This window comes from Anoplophora glabripennis, unplaced genomic scaffold, assembly GCF_000390285.2.
Source record: "Anoplophora glabripennis isolate ALB-LARVAE unplaced genomic scaffold, Agla_2.0 scaffold42, whole genome shotgun sequence".
NCBI classification, from domain to species: Eukaryota; Metazoa; Arthropoda; class Insecta; order Coleoptera; family Cerambycidae; genus Anoplophora; species Anoplophora glabripennis.
The window spans coordinates 1,286,480-1,306,350 of NW_019416219.1; positions in this window are offsets into that span (position 1 = coordinate 1,286,480).

Sequence of the window (19,871 nt, forward strand, 5' to 3'; positions counted from 1 at the left end):
TGTCAAATTTCAGTCGATAGTCCCTTTCTTGGTATCTAGCAAAGAATCATGATATTTTATTTTCCGGCCCTTGAGAAAACAAACACCCCGTATTCGCCATACCACGAATCTTTTAAATTTATCATATCTCGAAAGCAATAAAACATTACGGCACTTCCCTTTTCTGCTACCCAAACAATCGTACATGGCACTGATCTCTCTCTATCTGTGTCTCACAATAGGGCCCCATCAAAAACGCATACGTCAAAATTAGAATTGAATGAGGCACGTGACACAGCGAGTCCCGCAAGCCATGACAGTGATAGACTCTAGCCCGCTTCCGAAGCGCGCCACGTCAAAAATATAAACGTGCGGCAGTGACTAATGCGTGGATAGAGCGCGATGTTGCCCGAGACGCACTTGGATAACGATCTGAGGAGCCCCAACAACAACACGCAGCTCCCGAGGACGAGGGGCAGCCTCTGCCTGAGCCCCGTCACCAGCAGCACGGTCATCGATAACAAGAGGAAGAGTTGGTGCGGGACGCCCTCTGTGCAGAGCCAACTTTTTTCCAAGCGGTACGGGGAGCTGGGCCACTTCAAGCCACGGTATGTTTTGTGTCTTGTTTAGATCATTCTTTTTTTTTAATGTTAATTAGTGTGGTTAATAAAATTATTGTACGCAATCAAATAACATAAAACATCTAGGGTGTCTGGCACCTATCAACAGCAAATTAGATTCCAACTAGTGGAGGTCTTAATACAGTCAAAAAAATATTCGCTATCATACTCAATGGTTAAAATTACAGTTTCAAAAAAAATTGCACAAAACCAAAATGTTTGAAATTTTATAACACTTGATAATTAAATAAAAAAACTTTTTTATAACAATTTGAAATTTTTTTTTCTTTAAGATGAATACTTTTCATAATAAATTTCTAACAAAAACGTTATTTTTTCAAGATTTAATGAATCATTGACTCTCAGTCAGAAATAATGCACTAATTTATTTTCGATGTAACCAAACATGCTTACGACTAAAAAAAAACTAGAAAAATAGTTTAAAACATTTCTCTGTTCGTAGAAACTCAAATTTGTATAAATTTCCCTGAAACTCATAAACTAAATTGAAATTTTCCGAATTATTAATCAAAAACTGTTAAAATTAGCGTGCATTGAAGTTTGACGATGAATATCTTTTAAACTTTATTTAATCGACTAATTATAAGAGACCATTTTTGTAGAGCAGTTAATTTCCTACAAAACTATGAGTTGCGCATTTCATAATGATTTTTTGTTAACGAGTTATAAAATTCATAAGCAAAACAGAAATTTGTCTTAAAATAAGAGTTGTTAGTCATCGAGGAGAAGGACGTGGTCAGCCAGTGAACCTTAATATTGAAGACGCAGTGTTGGAAAATCTTGACGAAGACCCCACAATTAGTACTCGACGACTCGCACAGCAACATAAAAAAATTAATAATAATCCTCAATTAATATTAAGAGTTCACTAAATAGTCTCTATACCCTTCCTGTACATTTTACAATCAAATTGGTTTTCTCGAATCTCATTTGCTTATGTCATCCTCTGTCACTATCCATTCTTTACTAAGAACGCTTTAGAAACAAACAGAAGCCAATCAGCAGACATGTTAGAAGAACCGCCGACACAAACAGTCAGTCCTGCTTTGTCAACTTGAAGTGAAGCCACAACTTCTAGCCTCTCTGCGGGAAATATTTCATTATGATACGGGACAAAAGCAGAAGTGCTTATTTTAATAAATGGATTCTCGCAAAATAAAATAGTGCGGAGAGAAGGCGAAGTTAAAGATTAAGAGGTTGTCAGTTCCAAGCAGCCCCTGGCAAAGGAACTTGGGCGATTCATCAGGGTCTTATCAAATAAAAATAAAACAAGTTTAATCGAAAAAGTTTTCGGCTTGATTGTCTGGCATAATTGTTAACGATAATCTGGCGGATATAAACTTCACATCAAAAATAATGAGATATTGACACTAGTTAGTTAAGATTCCTAACTTCTCTTTGTAAGTATAGTTTAATTATTTGAAGTACTGTAATCTTAAATGAAAAAATTCAAACTCTATACTATTTCATCAATCGTTTTGGGACAGCAGTCAGGATTTATCAAGTCTCTCTATTTCTTGTGCCTTTGGGATAGTCGAGATCAAAACACTAATAAACCATTACAAAAAAGGAGCATTGGCCTACAAGAGAAGTATTCAAGTTAACCTTTGATGGACCTTCCGAAAACACTCCTTCCTCTGCTCCATATGGAACTCGACCTGTTGAAACAATTGGTACGAACACGTAAATAGTTTCCGATTGGTCAATTTTCCGAATTTAAGTGATTCAAATTAAAAGAAAGCATCTTCGACGGGCGTTAAAATGTTTCATGATGAATATTTCATAACGACGTTGACTCGAATTCGAAAACTTTTCAGGGCGCTATAGCCGAAAGATCCCCATACCGTAGCAATAACTGTTATGCCTGTAAAATCATACAGACATGTTCACCTTTTTAATATTTAATTAATTTAACGTCCCGCGATTCGTACGGCTTCTAGAGTGGCTCTCCGTGAGGATATTCGGCTAGTCGGGCTCCTGACGTTCGTCGAAATTAATATTTACCCGCTACGAGTACCTCATCCGACTGCAGCTTAATATTTTAAACCCCCTGCCAAATTAAACCAGAACAGGGATGGTTGCGTGCCCCCTAATTAAGTTGCACGTTTGATTATTCCGAGCCACTGAATTTTAAAACACGCTGAATTTCTAAATGCAGTTAAGTCCGTACGTGAACGACATGAAAACGGATTTTTAATGCAATTACTATTTTAATCATCGGCTGGTCCTTTTGTCTTTTTCTGTGCGGGCCGAATGGCGATTTGCGTGCTGCCGCAGATTGCATTAGAATTTAGCCACAGTTTCCAATTTTCCTTTTTACGAAATGGAATGTTGACACAACTCAAAAAAGTTACTTCTGAAATAATACCTTCTATATGTATATATCATCATTTCATCGAATCTGGATAATTCACACAGCATCAACATACTGGAAGAGGGTGATCTTCCTTAGGATAAAATCTTCAGAAATCATCTTTAGACAGATTCAACACTATATGGCAGTTATAAATGGGCGACCAAATCAATGCACCATAATCCATTTGAATCGAACAAATATACAAGGTGTCCCACTAAGGTCGACGAGGTACGATATTAGAGAAAGTATAGGCCCTAGAGCTTCGGGAAAAAATATTTTGATTAATAAATCGACCAAGAGAAATCGCTGGAAATAGTTTTCAAGTTCATAGCTCGCTAGGGGGCGCAATCTACATACCAAAACAGTGTTGAGTTTTGCTCAAAAATGTTTCCTATTCGGGTATATTAAATAGTACAAATATGGATCTCTCTACTGAAAGGGTGGAAGAAGCCCGTAATGTCTGATCAGAAAAATATTTTTTTTTAATTATTGGCTCATCAAAAGCCCATAGTGTTATACCTCGTTGGAAAGGTCTTTTCATGCTTTATCTCGTGGTGAATACGTAATGTCATTTATCTCAATAAGGAAGTCTATAGATTTTATTTCAAGAGAATTTTATGGATTTGGATGGATTTTGATTTTATGGATGGTTTTATGGATTTTTCAGGAACATTTTAAACGCAGTGCTATAGTTTTCTTTACATAAATGAATTCAGCACAAAAAATTGATGATATACTATAAGTTTAATATTTCTCACGGAAGTGTTGTTTATTTATTGGCGCTATTTATCCAAGTTTAGGTTGTTCCATGTTTTCTTAAAAAAGTGAAATGGCATGATAAAACTTTTCATGGGTTAGTTTGAAGAGCATAAAAATAGCTACATTTTGACACCAAAAAGGATTCGATATCTTTTTTTGTTATCAAGTTATTCGCAAATTAGTGGGCAAAAAATAAATGATAATGAATTGAGGAACACGACGCTAACGAAAAGACATTTAATTACCGAAACAAAATACGTTTATAAAAGAACTTAACAAACTTCGAAGATGTGCAGGAGATGGTTACAGTTTATGGGTAGATGGCTAAGTTTATTTGTCACATTCAAATATCTTTCCCGTGCGGTTTCTGGCCTTGGCGAACGTGAAATAATAATAAAATTTACGAGCTCCTCTAATAAAATTTAAGTTGCCCCATTTTATAGCTTTATCAACTCCTGTGATGGTTTTATTTATTTTTTATCAGGGTTTATGTGACCCATAAATATTTTTACTTGACAAACTGATACGACCCAACAATAATACTAAACAGATATTATATTAACCATTTGTGGAACAAGCAGCTGATTAAAAATAATTACTAAGGGCTACTAGAGTTTTAAACATGGATCGAACGATTAGATATTTTTAAATTCATAATAGTGGAAAAATATTTTATTTTTTAACGTCATTATATTGAAACAAATGTGAATTACCTTAGATCATGTTGGGTCAACTAGATGTACCTACAAGTTAAGGACAATCTGATTATTTGATCATTATACATAATGATGTAGCATTTTTTCACACCCTGTACCTCAAAAGTCTAGTGGTTCAGGACACATGTTATAGGACCTTTTTTTTGTTTATTTGTCGCATAGAATTTGTCAATAAACTTGAGACAAACAGTTTAATATCACCCTATATGATTAAAATGTATGTAGTATAAGTGACTATAATTATTTCTTCTATTATGAATACGAGCACGAAGTTTTGGTTAGTTAGCGAAGTAAATAAGCATAAAATGAGGTGCAAATTACATAACTTCCTGAAAATTGACACAGTTCTCTCGTACTTGTCTTTATTAATCTCGTTGGACGTATCGTATCGTATATGAATGTATATTTTTCTCGATATTTTGCTTGCCATTTTTACTTCTCCCTTTAATCTTCGTCGATCAAAGTGAAAAGAATTAAGTCACATCTGTTTTACTTCTACTGGACATTATAAATTTGGTTTTAACTTTTTACTCCTTCATAGAAATTATTCCTATTATCTAAAAACGCTTGACAATTACTTGAAAGTAGCTTTAAACTGACATTGGTAAAATACCGATTATTGCTTGTATTTTTCGGTGAACTCCATAAGATATCAAGGAAATTTAATTAGAATCATAAACAAAATATCAGAATACGTTCCCTGTCATATTTGAATTCTCTAACGTTGATTAAGCCACGTTGGTGATGAATTAACGTTGATTGTCATTCTATGCCTGCAATGTGGGCAAACTAATCAGTTATATGGCATAATGTATGACTTCCCTGTCATCTGATAATAACCCCATCCTTAATTATGTAGAGCAATCAATAGAAAACCCACAACTAAAACAGGATCACTACACAGGTGAAGCAGAGTACCGATGTTTGACATTGATATACGAGTACTAACTTTATCCATTGATATTAGAATTCAATCTAAAATACGTTCAATTATTTGGTAAAATGTAGTTCTTGTAATAATGTTAATAAATATGTTATAGAACAATGCATTTATGTTTAAAAAGGATATGTATGTTTCCTTCTAAAATTCTCAACTTTAATTCGATATATATTCTATAGTATGATGTTCAGGTTCATGTATCTGCTTGGCAAACAGTTCATTTCATCGGGAATAGTGTTGATTATTTGCCTGTACTATGAAAATATTATCAATGAGTCTCACGTAAACAATGTTGTTGTTATTTGTTAATTTGTTAGAGGTCGTTCGTTTATTGGCATCAAATATAAAATGCCGTAATAAATTAACTATGTTTCTAATTTAATCTTGAATTTTCCATTAACACTCCTATTTCTTTGGTATTTTTGTTGTATTTTTAAAAAAATATTTAAAGAACATGCAAAATAACTGATTTTCAAACCCAAAACACTGCTCCCATTCCAAAATCGATGATCTAACTTAATATAAAACGATCTTCTTAATCTGCATAAGCAAAAACTTGAGACATGTTCATTTTAATATCGAAAATGTGAAGCTGCCATCCAATGGTAGTTCAAATATCTCTGGAACTATTATATTATTATCTTTTGTTTTCTTTCTAGAGGATATCTTGCTATGCCATGAATCACGCTGGTGATTTATAGTTCCATGCGTTTCAAAATAAAAAACTAAGGCTTCATTAATGTTTTACCCGTTTATCCACTAGCAGTACCGTTAATAAAGCAAAACAAAAACCGCAGTTCCTTCTAAAGGCGTACCATAATAAATCATTACAGTTGCAGTTGCTAAGGAGCTTAGATTTAAAATAATAGAAGCACTGTTTAAAAGTACAGTAACAGTTAAGGCGATTTTATTTGACTTACTTATTTTTAAAACGATTTACAACGGCGTTTATTTGTTTTGTGTAAGATATTTTTGAAATACCATATTTTTATTTACTTATAGACAAACAGTTAGACTTTTGTTATTAACCTCACATTTACGTTTGAAAGAAATGACATGCAATATGATGCACATTTGATTTTATGAACTGTAATAAGTATGTAGCAAACCAAAATAGCACTAATACATATTTTTTTCAGAGATGAATATTTCGGGATGAATGTACAATTTAATGAAACTGCCAGTTCACTAAAATATACATAAATTATTTGTTTATGAGTCGTTACGTTGCATTTTAAGTTGGTAAACTATGTGAACGCTGCGTAATAGCGATGTTAAAGGTTAAGTCAATTTACGTATTTGAAAAAGTAAGAACGCAAATCATAATTAGTATAAATAAATAAGATAAAATAGTAACAGTAAACCATTTCACAATATTTTTACTATTTTTAGATTATTTTATTCCCAGATTATGTAATAGATTATCTAGACTATATTTTAAATGCATACAGTCACACAAACAAACTGAATATAATAATTTTCACTAATCAAAAGTGAAAAATATCATTTCTATAATTGTTTTTTGATAATTTAAAAGTAAGAAGCCACGAAATATACATATGTATTCAAATGCTGCTGTTAAAGATGAAATACATAAATATTATTTTGCCCCCTTTAGAAATCGTAACTAACTGTAAACATCTAACTACAATCACTGTTTATAATCGATTTGTTGCAACCAAAATACACCGCGAATCGTAACGATTAGAATAAAATAAAAAGCCTTACGCTGTAAACAGTTGAATTGATTCCTGTAATTACCCAGGTCATTAAAACAACGATTCTTTTCTAAGTGCGGGATTAATTTAGGTCAAACAAATATACATTGTACATTTGAGCATTGTTTAGCGTCATAAAATTGTCTGGAATGTGGTACTTTTATTCAATTGCATCAGATGATGGTCCGCGTTATTTTTTTAATCTAGATTTGTCTAATAAACAAAAGATAATAAATTGCTCAACTTTAAAATCTCTTCTTAAGATAAGATTCTGATGTTCTAGTTTGGGATCAGAAAGAAAAATAAAGGAAACAGCCAACATTTTTTCCAGATTTAACATATCATTTCCGATCAGTTTATGTAAAAAATATATCAAATAACACTATAGAAGTTTGATATTCGAATTAAAGGACACTATAAAATATCACTTGTGGAACTTATAGTAAACTTATTTATTTCGAATGACTATGGCGTAGTTTCACATAACCCTTATCAGTTCAGACTAATATTCTGGGACACGTGCCCTAAAGAACTGACCACCATTTAAAATTGCACCCTGTATATCTAATGACTATTATTACTATGTCTTTATCATTATGCTTTTTTGCAAATATGTGAAGTATGAGTGAGTGAAGAGATTTCAGCTACCATATGACAACTAAAATCAAAAGATGTAGAAATATCTACAAGTCAGATATTCACCAATATACAGTCGTGAAAAAAAGTCTATTTGTCTTCTATTTGCCATCAATTTTAGTTTAATATGTGCAAAACCCACACATCATCAGGTGAGGTTTTTTAATAAGGTTTTTTAATAATTAATAAAAGGTCTAAAATAACCCAAAACATCACTTTTTTGCCTACCATAAAAAAAAACGATAATTTTTATTATAATGTGAAAATAACCAATTTGTAGGGAATAAAAAAACCTTTAAAATGGCGGTTTATAAAATCCGATACGATAATTTATTGCTCGGGAAATTGCAAAAAACTGTCAAAATTCGATTATTACTATATAAACAATAAGTTTTGCAAAAGTCAACCTACGACTTTGATATTGCATAAATAATGTGATTAAAATTTCAGACCGATTCATCCAATAGTTTTTGCAAATTTCTAAATGTTTATCCCAGAGACATTATTTTTGCAATAACTTGACACGCAAAATTACCAAGATATTTTAATTCTGCGGGTGTCATATGAAAGAGAAAGACTTCTTTTATTGGAAGAAATTATTTTATTGCAAAAAAAAATGTTTTTTACCACTGCAAAAACGTACCACAAAAACACTGTAATTTTTGTCTTATAAACAATTAAAATAAATTTGTTGCTATTATATTTAGAGAGATTATTTTTCCATATTCGCAAAGCTGGTATTTTCACACACATAAAAAAAAAAGTTGCTCTAACTTAATTTGAGGCAAAGTTACAAATTTTTTTTAAAAGTCATAGCTACTTTTTTTATAACAATTAAGACACCTTGTATACTCTCTTTACGTCAGTGTACTTTTTAGCTAAATCTCGACCACAACGCTCATAAAACTTTAAAAATCTAATCCATTAAAAACCCCCACACCTGCGCAAACGTAATCCGATAATCCGTAAATGCATTTCACGTGGATTCTTTAATATTCCGGCAGCGTACGATAAATACACATCGGCAAATTACTTCGGCTCATCATTGAATGTGCCCCGTTATTAGTTTGATGCTTTAAACTTGCAGTTAAGAGCATTAAGCCAGTCACTTCGCATCGATTTTTAGTGAACTGAACACCTGTGGAGCTTCCCTGTTCGCGGTAAAAGCTCCTTCAGAAGCCAAATAACTGCGAGAAATGATGCAGATGACGGCACACGGTCTTTCCCCGGTAAGGGCCAGACAGACCTTCCTGTTACGTATTTATTAACCCGGCATATTGATTTAAGAAACTGCAGCGCATATTCTGTAGAATATGGGATGTTTTCATTAGTCTCTTGATGAGAAAAAACCTTCGTAGAGCGTTGTGTGAAAAAGCTATTAATAATTCTGTACCTGTTACTTGGGCGAAGATCAAAAATGGGCGTATTTAATCAAATATGTTTGCTCCAGGAAGATATATTAACTATACAGGATACAGGATGTAACAGCGACGTTGCAATAAATTTTTAAGACAATTCCCAACGGTTCTGTGATCCGTCAGAGATGGGAAGTGAAACAGTTGATCAATAACTAAAAAATCATTGAAGTTAGTCTAACTTGGTACAGTGCCGTTTCTTCATAGTAGCGACCACCATGAAGAAAAAATGTCAAATTTAGTGACTTAACCTTGAAGAAAATCTTTCTTTACAGATTTGGATAATTTGAATAAAAACTTTTGTGCATCTTGAGCTTCCAAAAGTCATGACAGTGTTTAGGCTCTCATAACAGGTCACAGAGAACAAGTCAATTATTTTGCTATAATTTTTGAAGAATTATAAAGTTGAATCAGGTGCCAGTCTGTCTTCTGTTTGAATAAAAGTGGATTAATGCAAAATTTAAAGTTATTATGATTTTCACCTGCTAAAGTAACTTTGCCAATAGTTTTTGAAATTTTAACCGTGAACGATGCATCAAAGGAAAATATTCAAGGACAAATAATTTAATTGGGAAAGGTCCTTGCAACCATGTAAAAGAAGATTCCCTTTAACGTCAAGTACTTTTTTTTGAAGTTAGAAACTTTGTCGCAATCGCTATTACATACAAACTCTATTAAATCTATTCAAAGACGATTTCTAATTCATCTCTCATTTAAAGAGGACAGGCTTCTGAAAGGGCTTTTATTACAAAGTGACCTTTTTTTATCAGTACATGTTAAAATTACTGCAGTTACCTTTCTGTATAATCTAGTTCATACCAATATTGCTTAGAGTGAACTATTGTCAACACTGTTTTCTTGTTCCGAGATTTGGAGGTAAATTTGTTGTCATTTCAAGAACATTTTCTTATTTCTTTGTCAAAAATCTATCTGTTTCTTCTTCCAGGTACATATATTTCCTGAATCTGCATGTCATTTTAACAGTAGGACTTGTGACTGATTCAATAGGTCTACCATTAGCTCTTTCTTAAGAGTTTCCTATCAATATTTTTGGACCTTATATTTCACTCATTCCTGTAATAATATCTCAACAGCGCACCTAGCAATAACAGCTGTAGATGAGCCTGCTGTGGCTAATTCATCAGTATTCTCGTCGTCTCGATATCTCCCATGCTCGTGTCACGTCGTTTTGACTTCCTATTCTCATCAAGACCTCGAATCATCTCCATACCAACCAGTATGCTAGGTTGCTATCAAATTCGTTGCTTTTAACGCCACCTGACCATTGGATTAATTAGTAATTTGTTGGTTTTTAACTCTCTCTTAGCTCAGTTGTACAATGACCACTCCCATTGGAAGACTGTTTCATGAATTCCTAAACTTATGTGGGAATTAAACTCCAATTATTTTGTCTGTTTGAGTCAGCCGTATATCAAACTAGGTTGACTTTAATAAGGGTCCTTTTCTCCCAGTCCTTCCCTTTTGGTATTACTACCATAAAGTTCTTTTGAAAGCTGTGTCTTAGTGTATGTGACCAGTTGTCATTCCAAAAATCGAATGTACCTTTAATTCATCATACAGCTTTTGGATAATTGGTGGGTGCCCTTGTTGTAGTTTGTATCATGCAGGTCTAGTCTCTTGTTGAATGAAGATATTTGGTGATGGTAATTCCAAACAGAATTTGATTAAATCAATTTAATTTCCAATAGTAAACTTTTCCTTCTAATTATTAAACTGTACTCAAGGAGTACTGGGAGTTCAAGGAGTACAAAGGTGTATCATTGGGAAGAGGACATCGTTTTCTGCTTGCATGCAAATAAAGATGTTCAATATGAATTGATGATTGACAAGCCAGAAGCCAGATAACTGTATTGATTCTCGTATTAAACAACTTAATGGACCTGTTGAATAACCACGCTATATGTTGAAATCATAAAACAATGCATTAACTAGTTTAGAGCGTTCCCTAAACAAAACACAATCACCTGTCTGCCTAGTACGCAAACAATATCCAGCTCATTATCATCTGAGCCCTGACTCACGGCCCCATTGACGTACAACACAACGGCCGTGTCCAGATACAACGCCATTGTTCCAGCTCCCAACTCCAACTACAACGGTCTGCGGCGACCGTGCATGCGGATCTCCGTCTAGTTTCTTTCTGCGAGTTAATTCCGGCTCTGTTCCTTCTTTAATGCCACATGATACACGCACAATAGAACCCATCCGACTTCCATGGCAACCCCGATAAATCCCCGAGCCGACCGGGAGGGAAATCATTTCGCGCCAGTGTCGTGGCCGGAACGAGGGGATATCTTTGGGCGCTAATAAAGACCGTCTCGAAATTAATTCCATGAATTTGCGCAGGTGGATTTGGAGCTAAGTGATGACGGGGAAATTAGGTCGACAATTTGGGTATGGAGGTGTTTAAGGTTGGTCCCGTGGAGCTTATTACACGATGACAGGGGGGGGGGGAATGCAGGGTGGTGGTTAAGAGGGTAGGCTGCAAATAAATTGCTCTTTGAGAATGTTGAATATTCAGACGATTTTACACGTGTCAAGTAACTAAAGTAACAATTTTCGTATCCAACAATTTTTTTTTATCAATTTCGTCTACAAATACTTTGATAAAACGTATATACATGGTGTAAGAAGTTTAACTGCTATTACTTCAGCATGAGATAGAGTATAAATGATCAAAATTTGTATATAACAGGGGCGTAAGATTAACAGTTTTCAAAATACAGCGAGTATTAATATTGGGGAGTTTCATCACAACGTGACAACAGCGCTTAACTTAACGCTACACAGCTGATGCATACCACGTGTGCACGCGGCAGACTTATCCTATGGAAAAAATGTAAACAACTATTATTGTGAAACATTTAGTAAATTTCAAGACAATAATTGTTTTCCAGTAAATAAAATAAAATGTATCGATTTTGTAGTATGAAGATAGTGTTTTAACTTGAATTTTAGTAATTACGAATCTCTTAAAACAGAGACTTAACATTTAATCAAATTATGAATTTGAAAAATATGTATATTGTATTTTATGGTATTCTTTGCATGCAGTTATGTCAATATTTTATTAATCGAACTTTTGTACAACAAGTTGGAGATTTTGATAATTTTTTTCTCGGAAATGTCATATAAAGTTTTTTTGTTTATTTTAATGTGTTCTATCGTCTGTTAAAATTAAGGCAGTCAAATTGCTAACACCCTGTATGTATGTAAGTAAATACATATCACAATTAATTATTAATATCCACTTTCATTGAACATTTTACTAAAACTCTTTATTTTTTATTTAAATTGGAGATTTATATGTTGGAAATTCCATTCCACAGGTTTTTAAACCTGATGATTCCGAAGAAGTTCGTCGTACTGATGAGTAATAAAAACTTCGAAACGTGTTCAAATGAAATCATTCCACACTTAACAATTATCTGTAATTTACTAATAAGCACGACGAGAAATCAAGTGTACTAATACTTTTTTTTACTTTTTGATGTGAATTAAGCTTGTGTGGTGACCTGCCTTGATTAAATTTTGTAAGTTAGCACTCTCATTACGAAATCTAACGCTCAAAGCTTTTACCGTGAAACCCCATAAACATTTGAAATAGCCGTCGGAATGTATCGAAAAGTGCTTTTTCATCAACACCGGGTGGTATGTGGCTTTGATAAAATGCCGTAAAGCGCCAGGAAAATGTTCGGCTCGCTGCGACATTAGTCCGGTTACACAACTGAAATTTTCGAAAATACAGCAAAAAATGTAGGTAAGAGATATTCGAGAATTATTCCTACAATTATTTACCAAATTAAATGAAGATTGCAAAAATGTAAGCTACTTCCCAGAGAACGAATTATGTTTTTGTTTTAATTTATGTTAATTTTAAGAAAGTTTGCACGAAATCACTTATGAATTATTGAGGATCTGTTAAAAATGTCCATCATCAGTTTTTCTCAACCCAATTGGTTTGGTGGTGATTCTTGCTTAGGTCTTTGCTTCCATTTGGATAATGCATTTCATAAATTCGCAAAGGTATTCTGAATAAGATATTTTCCAAAAAATTTAATCTTGGGATACTTTTTGGCATTATTTATGATTATTTTCTTGAATTTCCACAGATTGCAAGAATAGTCAAATTAAAAACCCTACTATTGAACTGTTTTTATTTCCTTTCTGACACGAACGAACCGGACTACGTTCGGAATTTCTGCTTTATGGCGCCCAGCCAAATGGCCGTCGGTTTGCGAAGTAGGCAGACTACAGAGACAAGCGGCTATAACCAAACAAATGCTACTTAACTAATGCTAAATAAATCTACAATCGTCTGCTGTGTAAATGAACATACGTTTCTACTCGTATAACTGAGGATGTCGATTTTGAATTATTGCCTCTATGAATTTTTGGTGTGTGGAGGAATAATGTTTTTTACAACTACTGGAATTCTTTAATATGCTAGAAGCTAGTTGTTTCTGTTTACTCTACAAATGCGGGCACAACCTAGTATTTGTTGTCGGGATTGTGTAATACCAAGGCCAACCTCATTAGTCTCGAAGAAAGAATATAATTAGCGACACCTTTTGTTTAAAATATAATTGAATTTGTTCTACATGATAAGCCACCGATATTTGTCTCATAAATAGGATACGTCAGCAGCGACAACAAAGTTTTGCAGAATTTGACGACAGTAGGACACTTTTTAAGAATTTGTTTAAATTTGAAAATTGGATAACCATTATTTTACAAATTCTTAGAAGAGTTAATTCAGTTTAATAAATATGTTGAACGAATGCTTGCTACTCCTACGATGATTATTGAATCCCAACACAATCATGATATAAATATTGGAGTCATTATTAGCCATTGTAAGAAAAAAATTAGTTATATTTGATGAAATGTTATTTTTAAATCGTAACAACTCTACTATTCCTAAAAATTTCGCTCAACTTTTGAACCTGGTCCGATGAAAGAAATCCGCGTCTAAACGAAACTCGATTACTGCACCACCCTGTATACTACGCTTTACAACAACCCACGGGAACCTCTAGCTAGACATTTCGGTTTCTATTGAAGGGAACTACATAAACTAATTTCTAAGTGGGATTTATCAGTTAATCTCTGGATATTTGGGACTGACGCGAGCTAACCGACGGTTAATTAAAAGTGATTCCGAACTGGGAGGTGAGTGAATTAAATTTCTATCGGACACTGGCAAACACTGTCACAAACACTGATTTACATGCTATTTGCAGTTTAATTAAAGATCGATTACAAAGGACCGCGTTTAAATAGGATGAAAAAACAAATTGCTTTCGCGGTTCGAGATATTGCAAAATTCTTGATGATTGCAAAACGCCACCGCGTACTTTTTGCGGGAATAGTGACGTTTATTGAAGGTTATTTTGTTACGCTTGTGTAGGATATCCTCTTAATAGAGTCGTTTTCTAGTTTTATGTTTATTACGTATGTATTTTTAAAGATAAAGCTAATTTTTTCTCTGTATCTATATCACAGTCTTTAAGCCCTTTTGGCACTGCTTTTTCCTTTTGGCACAGCTTTTTAAGCTTAACTTTAATGCTTCGTGCCTTAGCTACACACATAAAGTACGGTTTGAACGCTAACTTGCTGATCCAGGACTCCCACTCGTAACAAATTTTTAACAATGTTTTGAATTAAAAAACTTTTATTATTGAAAGCTTTTACAAAATATGGTTATACCATATAAATAAACAGGTGCTATACTATAAAGTTTGAATTTGATCAACGAATTTGAAAAAAACTGTATTTAGTTTTTCAAGGTTTTTGGACCTGTTTTTTTTTAACTCTCATAGTTTTGGTTGAATTATTTCCCTTCAAATATCGAAAACACCGAATACGCTTGAATTCGCAGATTGCACAGTCAACGTTCGATCGCGCTTCATGGTGGCTCCGCCAATTCTCGGACACCGCCACGCCGCCATTATTCCATGGCTAGAAATTGGCCTCAATGATTTGGGATCGAGGGGGATTATCCCTCTTTATCCTGCCTCATCTCATGTAGGCCTGGACAGCCTTCGTAGGTGGGCCCCATCCGTCGTCTACCCCGACCGCAAATGCGGCCGGTGTAGGCGCTTTGTGGGACCTCCTTTTGTCCTGGCTGGGCCCCGCCGGCTAGGGCCCTTTCTTCTGGCGCTCTTCTTGCTTCGCCGGCTCGTCTGTGTAAACCCCGGGGGTGGTGTCATGTTTATGGTTGGGTAGGGTAGTGCGGCTATGCAGCCTGGGATGCGCTTTGCTAAGGTGGCCCTTAGGCTAGCGTGGGAAGGGAGAGGTAAGGAGGGTATGGGGGGGTGTGTATGTGTGTGTGTGTGTGTTTGTGTGCCTCGGACACCGATCTTCGGTATGGATCCAGACATGTGGAGTCTCCGAATTTGTGCAATTCATGGCGCTGTTGATTTCCGCGTTGTGGAATCTGGCTGTTATTTTAGATGCAACTCTGTCTCGTGTCCCAGCTCGAATTTCGTGGCATTTCTAGGGTTTTTGCGGAGAAATTTTAAACTGGGGTAAAATTTGGGGCTGTCCAGATGTATGCTGCGATTTGGAGTGTTTAGAAGGGTTTGAAGCTCTGTGATTAGTTTGGTGTTAGGATTGGAAACATAGGTGAAAATTTCGATTCAAAACATAGGAATTTTATTAAGAAACGACTGTATTTGTTTATTTCGAGCTTTTAAAGCTAATTGTAGTTCGTACCTCTTCCTTGTTTACATCTCGGTTGTGAGTTCACCTCACCTTTAACACCATAAATCAAAGAACACACCGAGGTACGTTATGATGTAGGATCGAAGAACATAACAATGCTTTTATCGTATCATAAACCTTGCCGAAGTACCGGTTAGAGGAAGCTAAATAATCTCGGGGGGTTATCTGAGCGGATATGCCGATTTATTTACTTTGTTTCGTTTTATTTTAAGAGGGCTTTGAGTAAACAACGGGAACACGATCGGACAGAATTAGAGGTTAATTAACAAATCTCATATTTCAACGAGAACGACATCTTTGATATTGGGCGGGTGTATTTACCCGATTTATGTTTCACATAGGCGTAACAGAAAGTATTAATAATTAAAGTCTAGTTTTCAAAAAGGTGTTAAAAAAATAAGAAATTCCTCCATGGATAAGGCCGGTCCTGTCAGCGCCCCTGCAACTTGACACTTTGGTTTGAATTACGCCCAACTCCAAGTAGTTGCGAAAGAAGTCGCGGCATATGCTTTCACCTCGAAGCCCCCTGGAATAAACGGCGCGACGTCAGATCCAGATGCAAATGCCGACGTGTACATAATGTAGTGGAAGGCTGAAATTAAAAGTAAAAGCAAAACAACGGCCAGAATAAAACGTCCAACGGTGACACGAGAATGCATTAGCGTCGTCTGGGAGTCGGGACTTCCTACTCGCTCCGAATATATGCCGGGCAATTTGAGAGACACGAGCTGGGAAAATAAACAACGCCGATGGACGTTACAATAAAAGTATCCCTATAAAAATAGATACGAATCGCCCGAATGGAAACGGTAAGAAGAATGGTCGAATCAAATTAATTTTGTTGAATGCTGGTTCTTATGTAGGACATCCATTGATAGATTTCCGATAAACAAACAAACGTTTTATTTGTGTCAGCTACTATTAAGGTGCATTTTCATTTTCCGTCTAAAAAAAAAAACGGGATATTGAGGTGGGTTATGGCATAAAGTATCACTTACTAATACAAAAATAAGAGATATTTTCTTCTTTAATTTAAACGTAACGATGTCAGGTATGTTTTTTCTCGTGTTTTTTCATTGGAACTACATATTTGCTAAATTAATTTTTATTTGTTTTTAATGATTATTAAAGGTCAGCTGTTTGTGGATATTTGGTATAAAAATGTATGAGTATACTTCACTATACAGAATTGAAATATTTTGTTATATATTTATATCTATTTGATAAAATGAGTCATTATCAACATATTGAAATATTTTTCCATGCCTTTCAACTACTGCTCTCTATAGTTGATCTTTTGGTTAAGCTACCTTCTGCTAACACTTGTGTTGTTCTTGTATTGATAAACAATAATTGTGTGATACCATTGTTTGAATATTGTATATATTCGGTATTTTCCATGATTGTGATAAAACTGTTTAATTTACTAAACAAATAAATATTTGATACCAACAATCAATCAAACCGTAATAATCTGGAGGTAAACCAACTATACTTCAAATTTTGAGTACATTTGTTAAATTAAAATATTTAAATAACAAGTAGAAACAAAATATTTGTCAAAAGAATTTCCTGGTTCTTAAACTATTTTTAACTTGATTTGTTCAAGTTGCAATTTATTAAAAAATCCATCAGCATTAGATAAAAAATTAACTGTATACTCTTTTCCATTTTAATTTACGGCAACTATAAAAATAAATACTTTGATCATCAAAGCAAATCGTTAAATGTTTATGGAATCGTGTAATGGCAATTAAAACTGTGGATAAAATATCTTAAAATTATGATACTGCAACGGCAGTTTAATTAGACCACTTAGCACCACTTTAGTTTGTTAGAAGCTGCATTATATTAATTATAGCATTACATCTTATGATCTAAAATATGGTTTTTATTGTACTCCATGGTCTACAAATTTGAGTGACGCCTTAGATTGATAAACGCATTAAGGGGTGGTAAAAGAAGATTGAAAGCATCCTTAACGTTTTGGTAATACCTACAGAGTGTTTCGTTTAAAACTGCCATCCATAAAGCAACGAAGTAGGTATCAATTTGTAGTCGAATTCAAATCATTTATAAGACTACTCATAATAATTTTTACAGAATTTTTATCCCATTTATGGGATAAGAACGTAGACTTTATTGAAAAATTATGTCGGGAAAATGCACATTAAAAAAGTCTTTCCCAAGTAGAAAAAGAAATAATATTTAAACGGCATTTGTTGCTAGCTTTGGTCCGTAGTTCTATTTTTCCTTTCCTTCCTTTTATTTTCTTTGGAACCAAACTGAAACGAACTCTATTGTTACAGAAGCGATGCCTTCTTGGAGCCCTACCTCCAGGGCCTCGGAGACCGTCAGAGTCCCGGAGTGGGCGCTCCATCGCCCTCTCCGCCACCCTCTAGGCTGGTCCCGGTGCAGCCCCCGCCATCGTCTAGATCTCTGTCAAGGGAGTCGCTCATGTCCTCTAACGGGGGTTCAGATGCCAGCAGCGAGGACAGCGAGGAAGGTAAGGACGGTTATTACCAGAAAACTTAATTGAATTAAGTAGATGTGCTTGAATTTGGTCTTCATTAGCGAAAGTTGAAAGTATCGGTTGCTGGTCTCTCCAAAGGGACTTGTAGGGTTTATTAAATTTAAATACTGTCTGGTAGAAACTTGGCGTACAAATTAAAGCATCTAAGAAATATAAATATAATATCATGATTCATTGAAAGCAGTTTTCGTGTACTTAAGGAATTGAATGTGAAGAAGAGGAAGTACGTTTATCAAGTTTTACGGTCAGAGTCATATGAGCAACTAAATAAGATGGTTTTATTCTGTCTTCTGTCGGCAGCAGCGGCAGAGTGCCGCCATCTGTAGCTGGTGCAGCAAACGACACACTCGGAAATCACAGACCATAAAATAATTAAGGAAACTGCATGGGAAAACACAATTAGAGTAACCTCCAATTCTACTATCTAATAGATGTCGCTGTACCATAATGGCGGTAAATTTAAATGTAACAAAATACACTAAGAATAAAAAGTATTTCATAAGTAATAGATCACAAAACAGCTACTAATAGTCGAACGTGAACCATTAACAGCTGTTCCATGACCCATTACTTATGAAACACTTTAAATCACTTGGTTAAATGAAAAAGTTAAAGCAGTGATATTTAAATGTGTGACAAATATACAAATTCATTCTGTTATGAATTCGAAAATATTTAAGTATCAAAAAAATGTGCAGAGGGACTTGTAATTATGATTTTTTTTAAACCATTAAAAACTGCAAAATTTAAGGAATTTGAAAGAATTATTTACGTGCCTTTATGTAAAATACATTACACAGTTACTTGAGAAAAATTATGGTTAGATACATTTGTTTCGAACTAATTGGTGTTCATCAGTACGATGTAATGTACTACACTTATAGCACTTATAGCAAATAACAATTGAATATGTACATTTCGGTTTTTTATAAGATGGAGGTGAAAAATCATCGTAAATTGAAGTTTGGCAGCTCGTACTCTGAAAATTCTGTAATGTTTCGTTAACAAATTGTTTTGCTGAATGTTGGATACTATCCGAGGATTCCGAGGTGATATTATTACAATTAATAGGTGAACTTGTAGTTGATCCTAAAAATAGTGTCGCACAGCACAATTACTGTTTTTTAGACATTTTAACTCAAAATGGATCAATTCACAAAAATAATGATCTGATTGTCGGAGTAAATTCTCATTTACATAATTTTCGAACTGATTCTATCTACAGTGATTGTCTGTAATTCTGAAAAAACTTTTATTTCTATAGAATGTATTACAGATATTCATATAGTAGCAAATGCTTTTGCAATTTGGAGCACAACATTGACGTTTAGTTCTACCAGGTAAACTCATTTTGGATAAAACGAATAAAAAAACAGTACTTAAGGCAGTTCAGACGATTGATTCAATAAACCCCTTATTACATTAATCTAA